The 16,373-nt window shown below is 38.6% G+C and overlaps 1 protein-coding gene and 1 long non-coding RNA gene across 4 annotated transcripts in view; one reads left to right on the plus strand and one right to left on the minus strand.

The window, feature by feature from the left end:
- Positions 1-5,127: 5,127 nt before the first annotated feature.
- On the minus strand, positions 5,128-6,322 carry LOC147332278 (uncharacterized). Of its 2 annotated transcripts, none has more exons than XR_015128928.1 (3): positions 6,143-6,322; positions 5,901-6,013; positions 5,128-5,614 (listed from the first exon to the last, which is right to left on the minus strand). It is a non-coding gene; the product is annotated as an uncharacterized LOC147332278 (long non-coding RNA). The 2 variants fall into 2 exon arrangements; XR_015128927.1 differs by having other exon boundaries at positions 5,901-6,016.
- A 5,356-nt stretch (positions 6,323-11,678) lies between these two features.
- Positions 11,679-16,373, plus strand: part of atf7ip2 (activating transcription factor 7 interacting protein 2) — a 29,150-nt gene continuing 24,455 nt past the window's right edge. The window contains exon 1 of one of the 2 annotated variants that reach the window (XM_086288759.1): positions 11,679-11,743. The gene's annotated coding sequence lies outside the window, so the exon portion shown is untranslated. Of the gene's footprint in view, positions 11,744-12,831; positions 13,005-16,373 lie in introns of those variants that run through there. The other variant, XM_086288760.1, reaches the window with a different exon arrangement.

A 16,373-nucleotide genomic window follows, 5' to 3' on the forward strand; every position in this document is an offset into this window, starting at 1 on the left:
ACTGCATCACCAACGTAGCCTGGACAACATTTGCTAGTTAGATGAAGTCAGCTATCTCATCGTAGCATATTTATATGCATATTTATAATTATACGGTTCTTGGAGTGAGTGCATACACTCGTGAAGTTTAGTAACTTCAGGTCACTGCAACAAGCCCAGGTACAGTTTACCGACGGATGGGTACAGGACCTTGAAATGCACCGTGTAGAAAGTAAAGACCATCGTACGTATCATAAGTTTACCAGTCTCACAAATCGTCGTCATAAATACACATTCATTAACCGTTTATTAATAGGACCTTTGAGCTCAACGGTAATTAATTAGTAGTGGAAATAATTTCTGGTAGCATTACAGAAATGTAGCAGTGACAATAATACTGTATGCTGTAATCGTACTGGGCAATTAGTGATACAAAACAACTGTTTTATCCTGTGAATAAAAGTATATGTTTTTGTCAATGTACCATAATAACAGAAGCGAAACGCAATATTGTGTCAGGACAATTCACTATTTATGCACAATATACAAAGGAGCATAGCGCCACAATTTCTGTTCAGCGCCAGACTTGCTTGTAACCTATATCACCAATTATGTTATGAAAATGACGTATTAACTACTAAAAAACACTGACCTTCGTGTAAATGCTTGGAGCAGACTAACCTGTGAGCTGGAGTGTTCTGGGACGTTATATTTGGTCTTTGAATGGCTGCAATCCAGGCCATCCGTCGCGTCTTTGTTACTTCGGAAACATGGCTCGAACAATTTCTCTTCAACGACGTAATCCGATAACAACCGATCTCTTTACCCGTCGGCTTCCCGTGGCTGTCATGCGACCGGCTATTGCAGTTAATAATACAACAGCTTCTTGACATTTTTGTGTTTCTTTTTATCGCTGTGTGACTGAGTTCAATTGAAAGCCTGCGTGCGCTAGTACCTCTTGCCACGAGTTCCCAGAATCCTTTGCGGTTTTACCCGTGAATGACGTCACATTTTCAATCTCTATATAATATGCATGTTAAATTTTATATTTGGGGTAAAATATCAAGTCTTTTCAAGTAAACCGGTTCAAGTCCAATTCAAGTCCCAGGTCATTGGTGTAAAAGTCCAAGTCAAGTCACAAGTCTTAGAACATTTTTTCAAGTCAAGTCTAAAGTCATAAAATTAATGACTCGAGTCTGACTCGAGTCCAAGTCATGTGACTCGAGTCCACACCTCTGCTTACCATATTTTAGGCTTTATTGTAAAATTTCATGGGAATTACACTCTGAGTGCAGTTTTGTTTCAGGTTTTTAATAAGGGAAAAAAAATATGTCCAAATCTACCAGGCCCTGTGTGAGAAAGACATTGATTCATCAGGTGTGATTTCTGCAAGACCAAGAAATCAATTAAGTAGAACCTGCCTGACAAAGTGAAATGGACGAAGATCTTAAAATAGAACACAGCAAGTTTGGAAAAGGATTCATGATTACAACAATAAGAAAGAAATGGCGTACATGGGAGATTTTCAAGTAGACACGTTTACCATGTAGTGACTGGCTGGATAACATTTATGAAGAATTTTATATGAGACTTCTTTCACCTTATTTACAATCAAATATTTATGGGGGATCATCCAGACTGTCTTCCACTTGATATCTGGAACATATCGGTTCCAATAAGATATTATATATGGGAGAGAGATGATATCTGCTTGGAATAAACTACGTATTTTCTTATTGCTGTTACCAAGTTCTTGTGAAAAGCAGATTTTTCCTATTGGTGACTCAGCTGGATCAGGGAGAGTGACTGAGGTAAATATTGAGCTGTCAGTGTTTTTATATAACATTAAAGTCCCTGAGGGTATGGCACCAAGCACCATTGAGAATTCCTGAACACTGATTGGAAAATAATATAGTGCAATAAAGTCATTGTAAGTAAGTAGTTGTCCCTCTTTATTAACCAGCTGAGCCACCAATAGGATCCCATTTTGGACCCAAGTTTCCAGGAAAAGTGATTTATTTTTCTATAAAATATCTCTGTTGTTCCAGATAAGGTATTTGTGAGGTGAGAAGTTGTGTTTATAAATGAGGGTCCACGCATGATGTGTAAGACTTGCGCGAAAGGTGTCTACTTCCGGTCAAAGCATTTTACGATAGTTACAGGTCAGGGTATCTGTTACGATGTTAAGAATAACAAGTATCTCTTAAAATGTTTCCGATAATGAAACATTTAATATAATGTAGACAAAAACAAAAAAATAAAAAGATAGTGTGTTGTGCCATGCGCTTGTGAAGTGGCTGTTTGGTCTCTCCAATGTAAAGGTCTGGGCATTCCTCGCTGCACTGTACAGCATACACCACATTGTTAAGTCTGTGTTTTGGAGTTTTGTCTTTCGGGTGAACCAGTTTTTGTCTGAGCGTGTTGCTGGGTCTGAAATGCTTGGAGAAAACCCTCCTGAGTTTTTCTGATACACCGGCTACATAGGGGATGACAATGTTGTTGCGTCTGTCCTTCTTATCCTCCCTCGGGTGAGGGAGGGGGCTGACACCAGCGAAAGAGTCACCACCTCCACAGGACAAGACTCAGCTGTCCATCTGCATCTTAAGGATAAAGGACACTCTTTCGAGGATGCCAATGTTCACATTTTGGACAGAGAGGACAGATGGTTTGAAAGGGGAGTGAAAGAAGCCATCTATGTCCACTGTGAGTGACCATCTTTGAACAGAGGCGGTGGTTTACGACACCAACTCTCTGCCATCTATAATCCAGTTTTGAGTTCCCTCCCCAGACGCCTTAACGCCCACTCACATCCTGGGCCATCTGACCTCAGGAATTCGCATGATAAGGTGGGGCCAGGTTTCACAATGAGCTTACCCGAAACCCTGGCTGATTGGGACTCACACCCAGTTTCACACCTTGGCTCAGGTGATTAGAGGATCATCAGGGGTCCTTTTGTCCCTCTGTGGGGGGATACTCCCACTAGGTTTATATCTTGGACTCTCCACCATTTGACCTTAGAACTAAAGAAGCTTCTTGGATGAGAGGTGAAACGTCTTCAAGCAACTTAAATATGGAATCAGAACAATGCCACCTTGAAACGAAACCGAAAAAAATATTGTAACTGAAATAAATGTACTGAAAAATCTTGTATTGAAACCGAAAAAAAAATTGATAGTGAAAAACAATTAATTGAAACTGTAATTTTTTTGTTTTCGCTTATATATATATATTTTTTTTTTCAGTTTCAATCCATTTTTTTTCGGTTTCAAACCATTTTTCAGTTTCAATCTGCTGGCACTGTTTTGGCGTCCAGGGGCGCGCTGGGGGGGGGGGGGGGGGGGGGATTCCGGCCCGCATGTATTTGCATATATTATGGAGGCCACTAGCGCTGACCAAGCTGCCATCTTTCTCTCTTCCCGTCTTTCAATGGCTGCTTCAATTTCAGCTTGACCCTCCAAACCGCAAGTAAGTAATCATTTTTTGTCATCTTTCCTTGCTGTCCCACTGGACTGGACATTAGTTTAGTTTTTTTTAGCTACATCTGGTGAAGTTGTGGTAAAATACTGGTATTAGCCTATTCGTCGTAGCAAGCTAGCCTGAAGCTAATATTTGCTAAATTTAGGGACACCTGTGTCTCTTTAGGAGTTGGAGGCCGGTGTTTTAGGAACGGCACAAGATCTCATCAACAGGCAGTGTTGGGCAGTAACGTAATACATGCACCGGCGTTACGTATTTAAAATACAAAATATGAGTAAATGTATCTGTTACAGTTATCGTTCAATAGGTGATGTTGAGAATACAGTTAGTTTGTTGAAATAAATGGATTACATGGCGGTATTTTCCTGTTTCATATGTTAGGCAATGGTCTCTCAATTTTTGGTAATTCCACGCTGGTGGAAACCCAAACAAAGCACGCAATAAGAGCCTCTAAAAATTATTATACAAAAATGATTTAATATGAAGGCAATAGCAGAGTGTTACAGGCATCGCCCTAAACAATGTAGCCTCATGGGCAGTGTAGTCTGTGCTGCAGGGAGAATGGACTGCCATACCCGTTATGTGTCTGTGAGCGAGGGAGGGAGAGAAAGGAAAAGTACGAGCTGTCACGGGGCAGAAACGGGAGCTGGAAGCATGTAAATATAATAATAACCACTGCAGCCAAAAAGAGTGCCTGACAAGCCCATCTGTAAGTAAGCTATCAAGTCTCGACTGTACACTGTGTTCGTGTTTTCCTCTGAAACAATAAGTCCCGTTGGAGCAGCCTTTCAACGCCTCTCTCTGTCTCTGGCAAGCAGAGTTGACCCAGACAACAAAGTAAAGCTAGTTTTCAGCTACGAGCCCGACACGAACCCGACGTATTAGCCAGAGGTCCCTTTACTACAGTTCGGAGCCGCGGACCTGTTTTATATACGCGTGGGATAGTTTTCTATACGAGATCACAGCAAAAAGTGCAGCCTTACCTAATGTCCACCTACTGTTACTCATTTATATTATGATTTTAACACCTAGTTGGTATTGGTATGGCAAGTAGCCTTCAGTAATAGTAACAAATCACACAGCAATAGTACATTCATGTAGTTGTAAAGTATTCAGAATACATTACTTCTATAATCTTTGGTGGAATACATTTTAAAATTAACCTTCGCAACACTGTCAACAGGTTAGCACCTCATACCACAGTGCAGCAAAGCAGTCTCATGAGTGCTGGGAAGGACAAGCCCAGAGCCCAAAACAGACAGTGCAGGATATGACAAGGTTAGTAATTGTATGGTGAAAATTATACTTTTAGTTATCTTGATTGGCAAAAGAAAAGTAAATACAAAATCTGCTTCTCACATTTAGGGCATTTCCAAGATTTTTTTTTTTTTTCAAAACTTCAATTTCTTTCATTATAGCTGTCCTGTGCCAGATGTTCTGTTGACCCACAGTGAGAGGCATCATTTCATAAACACCAGGAAGACTGAAACTCATCGCCGGGATCAAGCAGGGCTCGTGATCTTCACCAGCAGCTCCCTCACAAGAAGGATAAACCCAGCATTTCATGAACACTGATGGAGACCTTTGCTTTGTGTAATGTTAGAAGTACTCAGATAATCCTCAGAGGAATATCTTTAAGTCCTGTAGAAAGTTAAACATATGTTGTGCTCTCTGGTTACTCTGGTATGAATGACTCTGAATTACTTTATGATAAATAACACACTATTGTCAAAAACAGTGAAAGAATTCCAGATCACAAGTTTTTAGTTCAAATACAAGTAACAACCTTTGACTTTAATCAGGTTTTATTTAATTGTGTCAGAGAAAACATCACGTGCTCTTCATGTAGCTGAGTACATTCAGTGTTTAAAACAGAAGTTGTGCAGGTCTGAGATCAGCAGTTTTCTGAAACACCAAACTGAGGTACTGTTAATGCTGATGTATAGTGACACAGTTACTGGGGTGATTAATCCTTTTGACTTTTTGTCTTTAAATTTATCAATAAAACAGCTGCAGCTTTCACTGACAGCACATGTGGTACTTTAACCTTTGTACTGTTTTCTTCAGTTAATTTTGGAGTTACTACAAAGATTGAAGATATAGGATGATCTGTCTGCTGTCACTGGGTGGTGCTGAGGTCTGAATCTGAGGACAGCTCCTGTAATCACAAACAGAACCATCACAAACTGAAATATAAAGTTTATCTCAAATCTGAAATAGAGCTGATCCTTCTCTGTCCTCACACATTCGGGATCTGAAGTTGTTCAGTCCTACAGTTCTGCCAACAGCTGTTTATTTTTTAGTTGTTTTAAAGGCCTTATATACTAACACATTTTCTAATATCATGTTTACCTTTGAGTTGTTGATGCTTTAGGTCCTTAGCTAGCTAGGTAGCTAGCTAAGGACCTAAATTACGGATTAGCTTACAAACACATTTAACTTACCAAAAATAATGCGGTGAGGCCTCAGGTCCTCCTGTCCGGTGTTCCAGATCTACTGGCGTTTAGATCAACTGGCGTTGGTCGAACAGATGTGTGGCAGTCTTGCGTTTCAGGAGCTGCTACCGACAAACCAGCAAAAAAACGGCAAATGTGTCATCTGTGACACTTGTGAGGTTATGTCAAACACACTCCGTCAGTCTTGATGCTGTTGAACAACAAAATGTATAAAAATGTGGCGAGTTTACCTGGTGATATCCTCATGCGCGACGCGATCGCGAAAACAGCAAACAAGTAACACCACGCCGATGTTGTTCACAGGACAGCAAGAGTAAACGATCGGGAGACTGTTGTTATCCTTCCCCTCGCACGGTTTATTTCTCCGAATTCAGCGTTTTTGCTTCACAACTACAGCGAGCAGTTTACTTTGTGCACTAACATGGACTCGAGTCAACCAGCGCCACCTCTGGCCAAGTGCCGCAGCCTACAGCCAGATCAACTTGTGACACACATCTGCACCACGTTTGAATTCGTTTCATGCACAACACATTTGTACCTTTCAATTGTGTCTGTTTGTGCGTCATGCAAATAAACCTTTGAAATGAATGAAATGACACTAATATTTCACTAGTGTTGTAACATCACATGTCGTTAGCGTAGTCTGTGTCTTTTCTCTGCGAACAAACATGTTAGAGTTGGTTGTTATATACAGTCTGTATAAGTGTGGTTAATCTAATAAACATTTGTAAGGAGATGGCAGTTACTGTGAATGTACAGCATTTACACAGTGATTAGTAATAAACAGTCAGACAATGACTCTGACAATCTCATTCAATCTTGCAGACTGAATGCACCTTCTGTGGAAAGTGGTACCACACAGTGTGTGTGGACTTCCCCTGTGCAGAAGGCGACAACAAATGTTGTGCATGCTAAATAAACAGAAACAAATGATCCCTGTTGTCTTTGCTTACTGATTGTTTTCAGTGTTGACAATCCACATTGCTGGCATTGCATCTTTCAACATGTTTGTGGGTAGATTTGGATGTACCAGGGGTAAGTGCAGACACTCAGCCTCTACTCACTGTGATCATAGCAGCAGGTGCAGATGTTTCACAAGTTAATCTAGTAGTAGGCTATGGTAGTAGTGGACTGACCTCCATTTGAAACTGCTCCAGCTGCTGTGTGATAGTGGATCTGCTACAAATTGAAGATCATATGGAAGTTTTGGAAATTAACCCTTGTATTATGTTGAAAAACAAAAAAGTGACATTGATTTTGTTGCGGGTCATTTTGACCCGTACTGTGTAAATCCACTCAGAATTGTCAAGAAACTGCAATAAACTGCAATAAAACAATAGCAACTTTATTTTCCATCAGATAAACATGTAGAACACAGACATACAACATAACTATTTTAGGAACAATTTGGTTTTTCGTTCTTACAAACACGTATTTTGAACTTGCCCAACGTTCTCAGTTTTCCAATGCTCAACATTTTCTATTTTGTCCACATGATGGACAGAATGTAACTGTGTGCTTCTTGCATTTCTCACAAAAAGTGCTTGTTTTCAAACAGGAATCTTCCTAACTAAGATTTAAAACAAAGGATTTCTACGTCTCCTCCAGTCTCACAGATGACAAACCAAGCGACACACCTGAGTCACTGACTTTCTTAAATCCACTCACTCTCACTGGCTCTGTTTATTACTAATCACTGTGTAACTGCTGTGAATTCAAAGTAACTGCCGTCTCCTTACAAATCTTCATTGGATTAACCACACTTATACAGACTGTATATAACTACCAACTCTCCAGCCATGTTGATGGATTGCCTATATTGGCTGGAAATATTAATTTCCAGAGAAAGGACACAGACAAACGATGCTTACAGGATGTGATGTGACAACACTAATGAAATATTGATGTGTCATATTTGTCCAAGGCGTATTTCATTGTTATGGAAAAAGAGAATATCAAAATCATGATGACCAATTGGAGTGGTGATTTCTATGACTTTGTGTATATAATTTGGAATTTTGTACAAATGTAGGCCAATAAGGAATATATGATATCATTTCATTCTTTTCAAAGGTTTATTTGCATGACGCACAAACAGACACAATTGAAAGGTACAAATGTATTGTGCATGAAACGAATTCAAACGTGGTGCAGATTAGGGGTGGGTTTTTATAATCGATTCATCGATTAAAATCGATTCTGGCTTGGATAACGTAAAATCGATTCATTAAAATCCTGAATCGATTTTTTTAATATAAATTTATTTTGCCCGAAATGCCAGAATCTCTGGTGACATCTCACAAAATTTCAAGAACCACCAAACAGTTAAAAGAATAGAAACTGGGTCCCATTTTCACATATCAAAGCAGCATCTTTACATGAATCCTTCAGTAATTAGATGACAAAAAAGACTTTAATTCAATCTTCAGTGCATTTAGTGAAGGTCTTTTGTTTTGCCATTTACACTTATGAATGTGGTATTTGCCCATAATTATTACCATATTGTGGAGCATGGCAAGTTCCTTAGACGGATCGCCATTATTGTATAAAACCTGTGTTAGAGTCAGTGGGGTCATCCCATCTATTCTTACACTCAACCAGTCTACCAAATCCTGCCAGAAGTCAGTCGTTACTGAGCAGGAAAAAAACAAATCAATACTTTCTTCATTTTGCAAACAAAATCCACATGGCTCCACCTCAAACCCAAACCTTTTTTTAAGCATTTCAGCTGCTGGGTAATATCCATTAATTATTTTAAATTGCATTTCTTTGACTTTGGGGGGGATAGGCCATTTTAAAAAGTGTGTATATTTGTTAGTTATTTTAACGTTACTCCCTTTTAATTTTGTGTTACTGTTAAAATCGTGAAATAATTCATTTTTAAATATATTGTTTATGATTTTATTATTACACTTTTTATTAGTTAAAGGAATCTGATTTAGCTGTAAAGAAGGTAAACTAATTTGTCCCTTAGAGTAATATAAATAGCCTTGTATCAAACTTAACAGAGGTAAGAGGATCACCTTACAGACCTTGTTATATTCTCTAAGGGAACACTGAATGTTAAACTTTGCAGTGAAAACACCCACTGGGAGAAACTGCCCCTTTTCATCAAGTAAATCTGTTATAAAGATGATGTTTTTTTTCCATACCACTCTTTAATGAACAATGACTTCCTATTAATTGTAATGGTCCTGTTAATCCACAAGGTGGAGCAATGTGGCGTGAAGTTATGGGCAAAAACCATCTTCCAATAAGACAAGACCTGCTTATGATATTCTGACAGTTTCACAGGCAACTTCAATATATCAAAATCACATTTCAGGAGAAAATCCAACCCTCCCACCTTTTTGAAAATATTTTTAGGGATATGGAACCATATGGAGTCAGGTTTCAAGAGGAAGGCTTTTATCCAGTTAATTTTAAATACTCCAACCATTGATTGAAAATCAATTGTCTTTATACCACCTTTGGTGTAATCTTTGACAAGTTGTGATTTTTTAATGTAATGTGTTTTATTGCACCAAATGAATTGATAGATTATGGAGTTAATCTTTTAAATACTTTTCGGGGTAATGTATAATGAGTAAGCTGGATAAACCATCTTTGAGACGCCCTCTGATTTGGATAATAGACTGCGTCCAAAAATTGTGATATCTCTCATTAACCAATGATTTAGTGTTTTGGACATACCATCAATTTTGTCTTTTAGGTTTTTTGACTCTCTAGTTTTGATGTCTCTATTTAAATAAATGACTAGATATTTGACTTCATTTTTCACTGGAATTGTCCTCGTTATTTTCCAAACAATCATAAAGTGGCAAAAGTCCACACTTCTTTAGATTCAGACACAAGCCTGAAGCTTTAGAAAAAATTGAAATTACATTCAACGCTTTCTCAAGTATTAATTTATCCTTTAAAAATATTACTATGATGCAAACTGACTCATTTTCAGTTCAGTACCAAAAATTTTTATTCCTTCGATGTCTGAATGGTTCACAGTGAGGTAGGCCATTAATTGAGTGCAAAGAATAAATAATTTTGGAGAAATTGGGCAACCCTGTCGAATTCCACGGAATACGTCTATCCTAGGTGTTATGCCTGGATTGAGCGAAACATAACTGTAAATCTGCTTGTAGAACAGTTTGATCACTTTGCAAAATTTGTTTCCAAATCCAAAAAGTTCTAAAGATCTAAATAGAAAATTATGGTCTATTGAATCAAAAGCTTTAAAAAAGTCAATAAATAATATTAAACTTTCTGAATTGATAAAGGATCGGTAGTCAATCATATCTAATATTAAACTTATGTTATTTTGACACTCATCGATTAATTTGGTTAAGACGCTCTTAATCCTATTTGCATATGCTAAGGCTAATAATTTGTAATCATTACATAAAAGTGTTATGGGTCTCCAATTGTCTAGCACTTGTAAATTTTTGTTTGGTTTGGGCAATAAGGTTATTAATCCTGTTTTCATTGTTGGGGATAGTTCTTCATTTTTTAAACAATCCAAAAAGGCATTAAATAACAAATCTTTAATGTCTTGCCAAAAGGTTTTATAGAATTCAATCGTTAGGCCGTCAATTCCAGGCGATTTTCCATTTTCCATTTGTTTTAGAGCTGTTTCTAATTCAGATATATTCAAATCTTCTTCTAACCATATTTTATCTTCCTCTTCCAATTTTTTTTACCTGGTCTTTAATCATATCAAAAAAAGATGTCTGCATTCTCTTTTTCGGTTCTTGGTTTATACAGATTACTATAGAATATGTTAATTTCCTCACTAATTTAGTTTGGTTCCTCTATCATAGTGCCATCCTCACTCAATTTAGTTATTTTTTTCTTTGTTTCTCTGCGCTTCTCAAGACTATAGAAATAAGATGATTTTTTTTCCCCATGTTCAATCCACTTGGCTTTAGACCTTACATGTGCTCCTTTAGCCTTAATCAAGTACACCTCATCTAGTTGACTTTGTAAAGATTGTAAGCATTCTGACTCTTCTGCAGTCATACAAGGCTTACCACATAATAAATGTATTTGTTCGATTAGATTTTTCTGTTCACATATGCGTGTGGCAGACACTTTCTTTCCCGTTTCTATAGCTAGTTGTTTGACACTATATTTAAACCATTCCCATTTACTGACATTAGTCATCATCAAATTGTTAATTTCTAATTGAATTTTTTTTAACTTGTGTACAGAAATCTTTGTTTTGTAATAAACTATTGTTAAATTTCCATAAGTTCGCAGATCTTTGTTATTTACGTAGAGATGATGAGAGACTTATCAGACAATGATCAGTAAGTGGAGTTGTTTGGGTTTCACATTTAGTAACATATGATGATACTGTTTGGGAGACAAGCCAATAATCTAGTCTTGAACATACGTTCTTATTTGTTGGACTAAATCAAGTGTATTTCTTCGTATTTGGGTTTGTCATCCTCCAATAATCCATCATATTAGTTGTTGTACAAAAATCACAAATAATGCTATCGTGTTCTGGTTCTTTCCCTCTCTGTGGTTGCCTGTCAAGCCATGAGTTAAGTGCCAGGTTAAAATCGCCTCCAGTTATTACCTGGGTAGAACCATATGTATTACTGCAATTTGCAATTAATTTACTAAAGTTTAACATCATGTTTCTATTTAGAGACCTGTTATTGTATCCATACACGTTGATAAGAATAATTTTCTAGACTCATTGCTTGTTTACACTTGATTTGCAGTACTGTTTAATCCTGTGGGTGGCGCTAATCGGTTTTTCCAAACCACCAATAAGAGGAACACGAAGAAGACAAAGAACGCTAAGAAGAAATCAAGTACAATTTCAGGTACTGCAGCTATAAACGCTCATTTATTTTTTAACTCTCTGTTTTGAAACTACGGCATGATATGATAGCGGCCCTTTCTGTCTATAAACAGCGAGTCTGTTGCTTTTTAATGGTTAACCAGTAGACTGGTTTCCAGTGGTTTCAAATAGCTAAACGTTAGCGAGGGGTTTAATCCATTTTTAACTGTTTCATTGTTCTGTGTTGTTTGCTTTTTAAAGCATCATTAAATTATCCAACATTACGTAAGAGTGAAAAAAGTTAGCATTGTGTGCAAAGAAAATGACATTATGGCTCGTAATTATTATTATTAGTAGTAATAACGGAGCCCTCACAGACACGAGCAGCTTCCTGTATCATGAGACAAGCACAGGCAGCTCTAACCGAGCTCAGCGCTGTATTACTGCATACTCAGCGGGTTTACTGGGGAAACTAGAACCAATACTCTAAATACATTTTGCAGCATAATAGGAGTGAACCCCCCCCCCCCCCCCCCCAAAAAAAAGCTGCATTGGCGGTTGTTACTGGCACATTATAGCCAGTGTTGCCAACTCCTCAGTAAGGAAAATCGCTATTGTCTTTTATTGTCCTAAAAGTCGCTAGATTCAATTCCAACCCTGCTCCTTTATCCGGGCCTGGACTGGCAAAAGTGACCCGAGATTGGCACTCTGGAGGAATTAATTTGTGTGTGTGTTTATAAGTAGTTTTAAACCTTGTGATCCACAAAACAGCATATCAGTAAAGGAAGAACTGACTGCGTTACAATCAGTGCGGGAGCAGCGGCTTCGCTCATGCGCGATTCATTTGCAGTTTGGACGCACAGGTGGAACGTCTCCTGCCCTGATAGCAGCTGGGGGAGGACTATCCTCCGCCCGTGAACGCTTTGGCACGGGTGAGGTGCCCACGGCAGCACCGCTGCTTGTTGAGAGTAAAGGCGATACCCGCTTTCTCGTCAAAAAGTCGTCATAAATAAGTCTCCCTTCACACCAGAAAAAGTCGCCAGATTTGTCGCTAGTCGCTTTTTAGAAAAGACAAAGTCGCTAAGTTGGCAACACTGATTATAGCTGTCTAATCGTTCTTGACACTGTAGGTTTAGTAAAACATGTCAGCACCACAGGATCAAACTTCCACCAGACTAAAGAAATGCAAGCTTTTTTTCTTTTTTTTTTTTGCACAAGTCGATAGGCGACAGGCACGACAAGGAAGTGTGCTTGAGTGAACGCTGGATTGGCATTTGAAAAGCGCTCCTGTGGCTTCTTGATGAGTGAGTTAACCTCAGCAGCAGTAGTATAGCTTTGGGAATAATTGTGGCTTGTTTGTGTAGCTACTGCTTGTCCTGCCGCTTGTTTTGCCACCAGTGTATTGATGCAAAAAGATTCAGATCCCTGAATGCGCTTTGATTGGTGGACTGCCTTCCTGTTAATCATAGATGTCAAACATTTAGCCCAAGCTTGCTAGTAGTGAACCTGGCAAAATGCACACCTCCTCATAATTCCCCTTTCTGTGAGTGTAGAGAAGCTGCATATTTAACCCCGGAGACCTTTTAATTTACAGGAGTGTAGGTCTGTCACATTAAACAAATGTTGGTGTAATAAATAGTAGGGCTACAACTAAATATTACTTTGGTAGTCAACTAATCTGCCAATTTCTCTTTGATTAGTCAACGATTATTTCAGTAACTCTTATCTAATGTGTTCTAGCCTCCATACCTCACGTGCTCAAGTCTGCCCTCTTGTGATTATCACTCCGTCTCATCCCAGAGCAAATTAAAATAATGATCTAGGAAACATATGAATTGAAAAATAATCAAATGAATCTATAGGCAAGGCAAGGCGAGTTTATTTGTATAGCACAATTCAACAACAGGGTGATTCAAAGTGCTTTACACAGACATTAGAAACAAAAACAAATAAAAAGCATGATTTAAAATTGATTAAAACAAGCAAACAAACAAACTAACTAATTAACAAACAAACAAACAAAACAGTATATAAAATCAAAACAGATAAAATCAGAACAGTAGATAAAATCAGTAGTTAAAATGTTAGTTTTGAAATTTAAGCTTAAAAGTGTGGATTTGGTGCTTTATTCAAATGCAGCTGAGAACAGGTGAGTCTTCAACCTGGATTTAAATAAACTGAGTGTTTCAGCTGATCTGAGGCTTTCTGGGAGTTTGTTCCAGATATAAGGAGCATAAAAGCTGAATGCCGCTTCTCCGTGTCTGGTTCTGACTCTGGGAACTGATAAAAGACTAGATCCAGATGACCTGAGGGATCTGGAAGGTTCATACTGGGTCAGGAGGTCACTGATGTATTTTGGTCCTAAACCATTCAGAGCTTTATAGACCAGCATCAGGACTTTAAAGTCTATCCTCTGACGGACAGGCAGCCAGTGTAAAGACCTCAGACCTGGACTGATGTGGTCCACTTTTTTGGTCTTAGTGAGGACTCGAGCAGCAGAGTTCTGAATGAGCTGTAGTTGTTTGACTGATTTTTTTTAGGTAGACCTGTAAAGATGCTGTTACAGTAATCAAGCCTACTAAAGATGAATGCATGGACTAGTTTTTCCAGGTCCTGTTGAGACATCAGATCTTTTATTCTTGATATATTTTTGAGGTGATAGTAAGCTGATTTTGTTATTGTCTTAATGTGTTTTTCTAAGTTTAGGTCTGCATCCATCACTACACCCAAATTTCTCGCCTGGTTTGTGGTTTTTAGGTGTATAGATTGAAGTTCTCTGGTGACCTGTAATCGTTTTTCTTTGGCGCCAAAGACTATTACCTCAGTTTTGTTTTTGTTTAGCTGGAGAAAATTGTGGCACAACCAGTCATTAATTTCCTCAATGCATTTACCAAGAGCCTGTACAGGGCCTCGGTCTCCTGGTGACATTGTGGTATATATTTGTGTGTCATCTGCATAGCTGTGGTAGTTTATTTTGTTGTTCTTTATAATCTGTGCAAGTGGGAGCATGTAAATGTTAAACAGAGGGGGTCCCAAGATTGAACCTTGGGGAACTCCACATGTGATACTTGTCTGCTCAGATGTGAAGTTACCTATTGATACAAAGTATTTCCTGTTTTCTAAGTATGTTTTGAACCAGTTCAGTACAGTTCCTGAAAGACCTGCCCAGTTCTCCAGTCGTTTGAGTAATATGTTGTGGTCAACTGTATCAAATGCTGCACTGAGATCCAGTAAAACTAGGACTGACATTTTTCCACTGTCTGTATTCAGACATATGTCATTAAACACTTTGGTCAGAGCGGTTTCAGTGCTGTGGTTCTGTCTAAAACCTGACTGGAAGGCATCATAGCAGTTATTCTGTTTTAAGAAGTAACTGAGCTGTTGAGAAACTGCTTTTTCAATGATCTTACTTAAAAATGGGAGATTTGAGATCGGCCTGTAGTTGTTCATTTGTGTCTTGTCAAGATTGTCCTTTTTCAGTATAGGTTTGATTACAGCAGTTTTTAGTGGTTCCGGAAACACACCTGATATTAAAGAAAAGTTGACAATCTGTAATAGGTCTGACTCTAAAGTCTTTGAGACCTTTTTGAAAAAACTTGTTGGCAGGACATCTAAACAGCAGGAGGAGGAGTTCAGTTGACCTAAGATGTCCTCCAGGTCTTTGCTGTTAATAGGGTCAAACTGTTTCATGGTGTTTAAACAGTTTTTCAGTGGACACAGTACATAGTCTGGATCTGCTGTTGATGTACCAATTGCTTGTCTAATCTTTTGGATTTTGTCTGTGAAGAATTTGGCAAAGTCATTGCAGGCCATGGTTGAATGAAGTTCAGCTGCCACTGGCACAGGAGGGTTTGTTAGCCTGTCAACTGTAGAAAATAAGACCCGAGCATTATGGCTGTTTTTAGTGATGATGTCAGAGAAGTAGGACCTTCTTGCACTCCTCAGTTGTAAATTATAATTGTGAAGTTTCTCTTTATAGATGTCATAGTGAACCTGGAGGTTTGTTTTTCTCCCTCTGCGCTCAGCTTTCCTACACTCTCTTTTTTCATTTTTCACTAGTGTGGAGTTTCTCCATGGAGACTTTTTCCTTCCAGAGATAACCTTCACCTTAATGGGAGCAATTGTATCCATTAGATTTAACATTTTTAAATTGAAGCTATTGACGAGCTCATTGACTGAACCTCTGGACAGGTCAGGGCCCTATTTCAGGAAGCCGGTTTAGTGCAAACTCTGAGTAAGTATACCCTTAGTTAACGAAAACTCTGGGTTTTCGGTTTCACAAAGCGAGTTTAGATTAATTCTGAGTGAGTTACTATGACGACACACTCCGTGAAGCTAACCTGCCCCCTAGCAGGTTTACTTCAACTAACCCTGACGTTCTCCGCCTCTTTGTCGGAAACCTGACTGTAGGAAGTGTCAGACATGGCGTGTCCCTTCCTTGAAGAGCCAGTAGATGTTGAAGCCCAAATTCTCCGCAGAGCTCTCCGCCGGGAGAGAGTGATTAGAGCGCGTTCGGACATTTTATCATTTCCTGATGATTTCCTGTGTGAACGTTACTGTTTTTCAGCACAATCTACAATTTATTTGAATAACATCCTCAGGCCTAATATTGCTCATGTGACACATCGTGGACATCCTCTCAGTTCTGTACATATTATTTGTATCGCACTTCG

The sequence above is a fragment of the Aulonocara sp. 'chitande type north' Nkhata Bay genome, linkage group LG4 (assembly GCF_057382095.1).
Source record: "Aulonocara sp. 'chitande type north' Nkhata Bay isolate Kocher_YH1m ecotype deep benthic linkage group LG4, A_spYH_male_GT1.1, whole genome shotgun sequence".
Taxonomy (NCBI): Eukaryota; Metazoa; Chordata; class Actinopteri; order Cichliformes; family Cichlidae; genus Aulonocara; species Aulonocara sp. 'chitande type north' Nkhata Bay.